The following is a 9,297-nucleotide window of genomic DNA, read 5'->3' as shown; positions in this document are numbered from 1 at the left end:
ACAGCTGAGAAAAGACTGGGGCAAGATGAACTGAGCTAACCTTATGCAACAAAGACATGGGAGACAAGAGTGAAAAAGATACAGGTGGTGACCCTGGAACCATGAGCCTCAGAGGACAGGACAAAGAAGTGGATTAAGTAGCAACTGGAAGCAGAAGCTGAATTGGAGCAATGAGAGAGAAAAACAAAACAAAACAGGTGGACTGAGGGCTGGTGAGGCATGACATGGCCATCTTGAACTTTTATGAGCGGCTGTTGATACAGCAATCTGTGAGCACAGGACAAGGCTGGAGGTTGGTGGCAAAGGGGTACAATTCTCCCTTGCTCCTGGTAGCAGAAGGTATGGCCAGTTCTTGTCCTTGCCAAGCCACAGCCAGTGGCATCCATAAAACAAAGAAAAACTTACCAACTAAGAAAAACTATCCCTTAAATAAAACAACAAAATTAGGTCATTTCCAGATTTACAGAAATAAATATGAAAGAATTCTTTGGACAGAGAACCTGGGGTTAGGCACTTGGCATAGTGCCCCTGTGTCTGGAAGAGTGTTACCACACCCTGGACTATGCTACACAAACAGTGGACAGAGAACTATGTCACACTACGTATTCTACCACATCCACCAAGAAACAGGTAGCGAGTACCTGAATATATGCCAATACACAATCATCAACTAAATATTAATATGACACCGTGACATCTTGGAGAAAACAGACCATTTCAGCTTACACAAAGAAACAAGATAGAGTGCCTCAAACAAGTCACCAAGATAAAAACTCAGAAAATATGACACTAGAAATGGTGTTGGAACTGATGAGGAATTTAAAAGAATGCTAATTAGGCAACTTCGACAGATTGAGAAAAAGATGGAGAAAACTACAGATGAAATTAAGGAAAACAGACAAAACTACAGAAAGTTCAGGAAACACACTGACAAAATTGAAGAAGAAAAAAAAAAAGGGAAACATACAAAAACAGCAACTAGAAGGTCAAAATATTAACACGGAGACTTCATTAATAGATGATGCACTGAAAGGGCACAGAAATAGAACTGAATCAATGGAAACAGAAATCACTGAACTTGATGAAAGATCTCTCAATATTCATTTACTAGAGGAACAATCAAAAAAAAGAACAAAAAAACCAAAGGAAGTCTAAGATTTATATGAGACAATGCTAGAGAAATAACATGTATGATAGGAATGCCAGAAAAGGAAGAGATAAAACAACAAACAGCATTAAAAATACTGTTGTTGGAAGAAAACTTCCCCAACATCATGAAAGACAAGAAGAGAGCCATTCCTGATGAAATGAAATGCAGATAGGTCTCTTATGATACAATAGTGAATAATTGTTATCAGGACTGATTGTGAGGGTTGGAAATGTAAAGGTAGACGTTTTGTAGCAAGAAGGGGAGTGATTAACTTTTCAGTCTAGGAGTGGAGGTCCCTGGGAGAAGAGCGGAGAGCAGGACCCTACCCAGAGAAACTGTGATGCCAGAGATGGGAGGCAGTGACAATGACATGGAGAGATGGAGTGGCTGGGGACTTTAGACCCAGAGAGAGAGAGAGGGGCTGTGTGCTGATGCCTGGGGGGCAGGCTTGTAGGGTATACCCTTTGGTTGCTTGATGATGCATGGAGGGGATTGCAACCATGGCAATGAAAAAATATACGATAGGATGATTGTAAAACTAATGTTCTCCCATGTAAACTATCACATAATTCACAATAAAACATTAAAAAACAAAACAAAAAGAAGATAGCCATTCATTGACTGAACACCAAACAGGATAGACCCCAAAAGAAAAACACCAAGATGTTTTATAATCAAGCTTTTCAAAACTAAAAACACGGAGAGAATTCTGAGAGCAGCTCAGGAAACAAAAAGCTACCTACAAAGGAAAACTTATATAAGACCAATTTCTGATTTCCCAGTAGAAACCTTGCAGGCAAGAAGACAATGGAATGTCATCCATAAAACAATGAAAGAAAAACTTACCAACTAAGAATCATATACCCAGCAAAACTATTCCTCAAATAAAACAGCAAAATTAGGTCATTTCCAGGTTAACAGAAATAAATATGAAAGAATTCTTTGGACAGAGAACCACCAACAGAAGACAACAACCTGAAATGAACATACAAATCACTTAGACTCAACCCAGATATGTTGTTGTTGTTAAGAGCCAGTGAGTTGGTTCTGACTCAAGAGACCCTGCATAGACTTTCTAAGGCACAGCTGGTGGAGTTGAATTGCTGACTTTGTCCTTAGAAGTCCAGTGCTTATCCTACAGTACCACATCAGAACTCCAACCCAGACATACAAGTATGCAACGTAAAACAGACCTATAAAACTGAAAACAGAACCAGAAATAAAGTTGCAACAACAACAACAAAAAAAAGTAAAAAGAGGGTAGCGTAGTGGTTACGAATCGGGCTGCGAACCTTAAGGTCAGCGGTTCGAAACTACCAGCCGCTCCGCGGGAGAAAGATGAGGCTTTCTACTCCCGTAAGGATTTACACCCTCGGAAACCCTGTACAGGGTCGCTATGGGTCGGAACCGACTCGACGGCACTTAACAACAACAATGCAATTATAGAACTTCTAAATAAAGAGGAAATCAAACAGATTTCAAGGGAAAAAAAACAATTTAAATTTAAAAAATTGAACTGTAGTCCTAAAAAGGAGTCCTGGTGTAGAGCTGTAGGATAAACACTGGACTACAAGGTTGATTTGAGCTTGAAGTTCAGCAGTTCAAACTCAGCAGCCACTCCTTATAAACCCTATGTCATTGTTAAATGCTGTTGAGTCCGTTCCAACTCACAGCGACCCTGTATTGAGTTTCTGAGGAACGACTGGTGAATTTGAACTGCCGACCTTGCAGTTCCAACCAACCTTGCGGTCTAGTACATTATCCTACAATGCCACATCAGGACTCCTGGAAACCCTATACTGGGTTGTTATGAGTCAGAACTGATTTGACAACCACCTCTAAAACTAGACTAAGTTTTACCCTTAACACTAACCCTAGGCCTAACCATAACCCTAACAATACACAAAATCCTAGGCCTAATCTAGACCCAACCTTAACCCTCCTACCCACCCACCGCCCAAAAAGAACTGTACCATGAACATTTCTGACCCTGAATTATAACCTGTTAATTTCCCCAATAAGCCCATAACTATGCCTATGGTTTCTGAGTTCTGTGTAGTCATTACAATGAATTATTGAACCCTGCTGAGTAGAGAGGATTGTGGGAGGAATGTTTGATGTTCGTTATTTTACAGTGATGTTACATTGTAAGGATTGCAATCAGTGATGCAAAATAAAATATGTATGAGTCACATGGAAAACGGATCTGCTTAATTAAACCTTCACTTAATTCACAATAAAAAGTTAACGAAAAAAGCATACTTGCTTTTCCATTTTTAGGTAGCGCCTAAGTCCCTAGGTGGTAGGAATGGTTTGCACTCAACTAGTAATGTTGTTGTTGTTGTTAATTGCCATTGAGTTGGTTCTGACCCATAGTGACTCTGAACAGGGTTTCCAAGGCTGTAAATCTTTATGGGAGCAGAAAGCCTCATCTTTCTCCTGCGGAACAGCTGGTAGTTTTGAACTGCTGACCTTGATGTTCGCAGTCCGATTTGTAACCACTACGCTACCAGAGCTCCTCAAGTAGTAACTTAAAGGTTAGCAATTCAAACCTACCCAGTGGTGTTGTGGAAGTAAGAGCTAAGAAACTGTTTTCAGTAATTGGTGCTGTTTGTTGTCAGTTCCATTGAGTCGGCTGGACTCATAGCGACCCAGTATAGAGTTTCCAAGTAGCAACTGGTGGGTTTGAACCATCGACCTTATGGTCCAGTGCTTATCCTATACTTACTCCAAGAAAATCCTAAAAAGTAGCTCTACTCTGTAGCATGTGGCTGCACTCTCGATGGCAATGAGTTTGAATTTCATTTGGTATTAAGATAAGTATTTAGCTCTTTAAACTCTGCAACACACACACCACCCTTCTCATTTTTCTTATTCTTCCAATTAGAGTTAGATCATATCTTTGATTAGACCTGCAAGATAAAGCACTGGACCTCAAGGTCGGTTTGAACCACAGGGCTGGTGGTTCAAACTCACCAGCATCTCCTCGGAAATCCTATTCAGGCCTGCTATGGGTCCAAACTGACTCGACGGCACTTAACAACAACAACAGCAAATACTTGGAAGGATAAGAAAAATGATCATCATTAAATCTAAATAAAACCTGTTGCTGCGGGGTTGATTCAACTCATCGCGACACTAGAGGACAGAGTAGAAATACCCCATAGGGTTTCCAAGGCTCCAATCTTCATGGAAAGCCTGCCACACCTTTCTCCCTCAGAGCATCTGGTGAATTCAAGCCTGTGACCGTTCAGTTAGCAGCTGAGATTCTTTAACCATCATGCCAATAAAAACCATTCATAAGTAAACCATGTAGTAATTTATGATTACTTTTCTTTTTGTATATAACTCATTTTCTCCTGAAGTTAATTACTGGTTATTGGTTTTTTCCCTCATTTAGCTGCCTCTGTACTTAACACCAGTTCAACTCTATTCTCTGCCAATTTCCCAACTCTCCTATAAATGCAGTCTCAGTCTTCAGTCATCACAGTTTGTAAAGGCCACCTTCTTGGAGAAGACTCTCGGGAAGCATCTGATTCAGTTGCTCCCTCCAGCTGGTGCACAGCTGTTAGCATTCTGGGCGTGATCATTACCTTGAGAACTTCCCTCTTCTCCTATGCTAAATCTCCTGTTTCATTTAGTCTATGTTTTCCCCTTTCTTTGGTTTCTACTTTCATTTTGGTGAAACAAACTCTAACAACTTCTTGAGAAGAGATGTATGGGGAAAAAATTTTTTTTTCATCTTTGCATGTACAAAGGGGCTTCAAAAAGTTTGTGGAAAAATGGAATAGAAAGATAATGGAATTTTTCCAACAAATTTTTCAAGCCCTGCATGTGAAAATGTCAGTATGCCATTCTTTTTCTTTGGTGTATAGTTTTGCTGGATATAGAATTCAGGTTTAGAAATTATTTTGACAGTTTTGAAGAAACTGCTCTGTAATCTTTTAGCTTCCTGAGTTGCTGTTTACGTCCAAAGACATTCTGATCCTGATATGTTCTATGTGAGCTTTTCTCTTGTTTTCCCTCCCTGGAAGCTTTTCTTTACCCCAGTTATTGCAACTTCAAGATTCTATGTTTTCTTTTGGGTCTATCTTCTTTCATTTGGTTGTTGATGTTAAGTGTCGTCATGTCAGTTCCAACCCATAGCGACCCTGTATAGGGTTTCCGAGGAGCAGCTGGTGAGCTGGAACCTCAGACCTTGTGATTCAAAGTGACCTTGCAGTCCAGTGCATTAACCCACAGCACCACACCAGGACTCCCTTTTTATTTGGGTGTTGTTGCTAAGTGCCGTTAAGTCGGTTTCGACCCATAGCAACCCTGTATAGGGTTTTCAAGGAGCAGCTGGTGAGCTTGAACCACCAACCTTGCAGTTGGTAGGGTTATTTTAATCTAGAAGTTCATGTCCTTCAATTCTTGGGGGGGTGGAAATCCTATTTTTTTTTAGGTGATAATTTACATCTTCCCTCTCCCCTTCCTATCCCTTTCTTTTTGGAATTCCTATTAGGAAGCTATAGGATCTCCTGGATTTATCTTCTCCCGTGTGGCTGTTGGGTTCAAACCACTGACCTTTCCTTTCACAGCCCAGTGCTTTAACTGTTGTGCCACCAAGGCTCCTTTGTACTGTTCTATCATTTGATTTTTTCTTTCCTGCTATTAAATTCTCTCCTTTTTAGAAGCTCCATTTCATTCTCTGATGTTCTCTTTTTACATTATTTCTGTTCTTAATAAATATGAAAGGAGCTCTGGTAGCATAGTGGTTACGAATCGGGCTGTGAACCTCAGGGACAGCAGTTCGAAACTACCAGCTGTTCCGCGGGAGAAAGATGAGGCTTTCTGCTCCCATAAAGATTTACAGCCTCGGAAACCCTGTACAGGGTTGCTATGAGTCGGAACCGACTCCACGGCACATAACAACAATATTAAATATGGGGGGAGTATCAAAAAGTTTGTGGAAAAATTCCATTATCTATTAATTCCATTTTTCCACAAATTTTTGTAGTACCCTCAAATATTCTTATGTTGTTGTTGTTAACTGCCATCAAGTCACTTCCGACCCACAGGAACCCTGCATAGGGTTTCCGAGGAGTGGCTGGTGAGCTTGAACTGTTGACCTTGCTGTTCAAACTGACTTTACAATCCAGTGCATTAACTCACAGTGCCACACCAGGACTCATATATATTCTTATAGTCCAGCCTTTTACTTACAGATAGTATAGTCTTCTCAGATAGTATCATCTTTTATTTCCAAGTTGTTTGGTCTACTGGTTTGTTTTGGCCTCTATCTTTCTAATTAGATTTTCTCCTCAAATGTGTGGCCATTGTTGTTATCTGAGCATATTAAAGAGTAGGTACCTAAAAGCTCATTAGAAGTTTAAATGGGTGGGTATCATGGATTGAATTGTGTCCCCCACAAAATATGAGTCAACTTACCTGGGCCATGACTCTCAGTGGTTTGGCAGCCATGTCATAATGTAATTACTCTCCATGGCTCTAATGTCATTTTCCTATGTGTCAAAAAGCAGGTTACAAGTGGGGGAAGACCTCAGCATTCAACTTGCTTGCCATTCATTTTATTTCAACGTGCTACTTTTATCCTAGAAGTCCCTTGTTGTTGTTGTTATGTGCCGTGGAGTCAGTTCCCACTAATAGTGACCCTGTACAGGGTTTCTGAGGCTGTAAGTCTTTACGGGAGCAGAAAGCTTCATTTTTCTCCCACTGAACCACTGGGAGTTTCCAACTGCTGACTGTGAGGTTAGCAGCCCGATTTGTAACCACTAAGCTACCAGAGCTCCTTTAAGAAGTCCCTGGGTGGTATAAAAAGTTAAGATTTACATTACTAACTGAAAGGCTGGCAGTTCAAACCTACTCAGAGGTACCTCCGAAGAAAGACTTGGAGCTCAGCTTCTGAAAGGTCACACCCTTGAAAGTCCTATGGAGCAGCATTACTCAACCACAAGCGACAGAAAAATGGTGTGGTGCTGTAGGACAAGCACTGAATCGCTAACCACAAGGTTGGTGGTTCAAATCCACCTTGAAACCCTATACAGGGTCGCAATGAGTCAGAACTGCCTCGACAGCACTTAACAACCACCACCACCTACAACTGGTGGGAGTCCTGGTATGGAGCTGTAGGATAAGCACTGGACTGCTAACAGCAAGGTCAGCAGTTCAAACCCACCAGCCACAGTTCCTCAGAAACCCTATGCAAGATCTCTATGAGTCTCAACAGACTCTATAGCATTTAGCAACAAACAACTACACAGAGAGGGATAAGTACCTGGAGGCAAGGAATTTGAAAAGAGTATGTTGTTGTTGTTAGGTGCCACTGAGTCGGTACCGACCCATAGCGACCTTATGCACAGCAGAACAAAACACTGCCCGATCCTGGGCCAACCTCACTACTGTTGCCACGCTTGAATCCATCAATGCTGCCACTTGCTATAGTCTTTTTCTGAATCAGAATTTCAAGCAATCCTCCTAGCTTCATTCACTCCTTTCTATCTTCCAGAACTGTTTTAAGTGCCTTTGAGTCAGTTCTAACTCACAGCTACCCTGTATGGGGTTTCCTAGGATCAGCTGGTAGGTTTGAACCACCAACATTGCAGTTAGTAGTCCAGTGTTTATCCTACAGCACCACAGCAGGACTTTAACTCCCAGAACTAGTTGGCACTGAATCCTGAGTCTTGAAAGTTCAATAATACAAATGAAAATCCCTGGGGGAAACAAATGGTTAAGGACTGGGAAGCCGAGAGTTTTCTGTAATGCAAATTAAGTTGCCTACCAGCTTTCCCTAAGGAGGGCTAAGAATTTAGCTGTTTTGAATCTGAATAAACCTTTTTATCACTTGGCCATCTGTTTTCTATCTTTTATTGCTTTTGTCTACTCTCCTGACCAACCGCCTCTCGTAGTTTATACCTTTAAAAAATCCTATAGTTGTTTTGGTGGAGTTCCCAAAAGGAAGCAAAAGTAGATGCACGGTTTCTTGCTGTATCTCGTTGCTCCACCAGGTTGAATTTTCTAAGTGATTTTCTTACAATTTCTCTCTTTTTTTCCCATGAGAAACAAAGGGAAAACAAAAATTTATAAACATAATTGCCAATCCATCAGAATGGAGGAAGAAGCTTGCTTTTTCAATGTCAACATTGTAATACTTACGGCAGCATAATGCCCACTCCTAATATTCTCTTTAAATCTTTAGTGAAAGCTGTTTAGTTCAGATGTTGTTGTTGGTATGTGCTGTGGAGTCGGTTCCAACTCATAGCGATCCTGTACAGGGTTTCTGAGGCTGTAAATCTTTAATCTATATCCCACAGAACAGCTGGTAGTTTAGATGAGACTACTGGTGTGGCACTGTGGATTAATGCGCTAGACTGCAAAGTCAGTTTGAACTGCAAGGTTGGTTCAAGCTCACCAGTCGCTCCTTGGAAACCCTCTAGAGGGTCGCTATGAGTCGGAACCAACTTGATGGCACCTAACAACAACAACAAACCAAAAACCCAACCGTTTGTCAAGTAGGTTCTGACTCCTGGTGCTTCTAGGTGTTACAGAGCAGAACTGCTCCATAGGATTTTTCGGGCTGTCGTCTTTACAGGAGTCCTGGTGTGGCTGTGAGCTAACACACTGGGTAGCAAGGTTGGTTTCAACTACAAGATCAGTGGTTCAAACTCACCAGCTGCTCCTGGGTTGCTGTCAGTTGGAATCGATTCGACAGCATTTAACAACAGCAGCAGTCTTTATGGGGTGGTGTGGTGTTGCAGAATGATGCACTGGACTACAAGGTCAGTGGTTCAAGTTCATCAGCCACTCCTTGGAACCGACTCAACTGCACTTAACAACGACACCAACAGTCTTTATGGAACAAGGAGTGTTGGTGGCATGTGGTTAAGTACTGGTCTGCTAACCTTGGAAACCCTAAGGGGGCAGTTCTACTGCATCCTAAGGGTTACTATGAGTCAGAATCAATAACAATGGTAATCTTATGATAGCAGATCACCAGACCTTTCTTCCATGATGCTACTTGGTGAGTTCAAACCACCAAGGGATCCCTTTGGATTATACTGTAGCAAGTGACAGTTTTGGTTTATGTTGTTGTTGTCATGTGCCATCGAGTCATAACCGACTCATAGCGACCCCATGCACAGCAGAAC

This window comes from Chrysochloris asiatica, unplaced genomic scaffold (genome assembly GCF_000296735.1).
Source record: "Chrysochloris asiatica unplaced genomic scaffold, ChrAsi1.0 scaffold00040, whole genome shotgun sequence".
In the NCBI taxonomy this organism is placed as follows: domain Eukaryota; kingdom Metazoa; phylum Chordata; class Mammalia; order Afrosoricida; family Chrysochloridae; genus Chrysochloris; species Chrysochloris asiatica.
Note: the sequence above shows the minus strand (reverse complement) of the source record.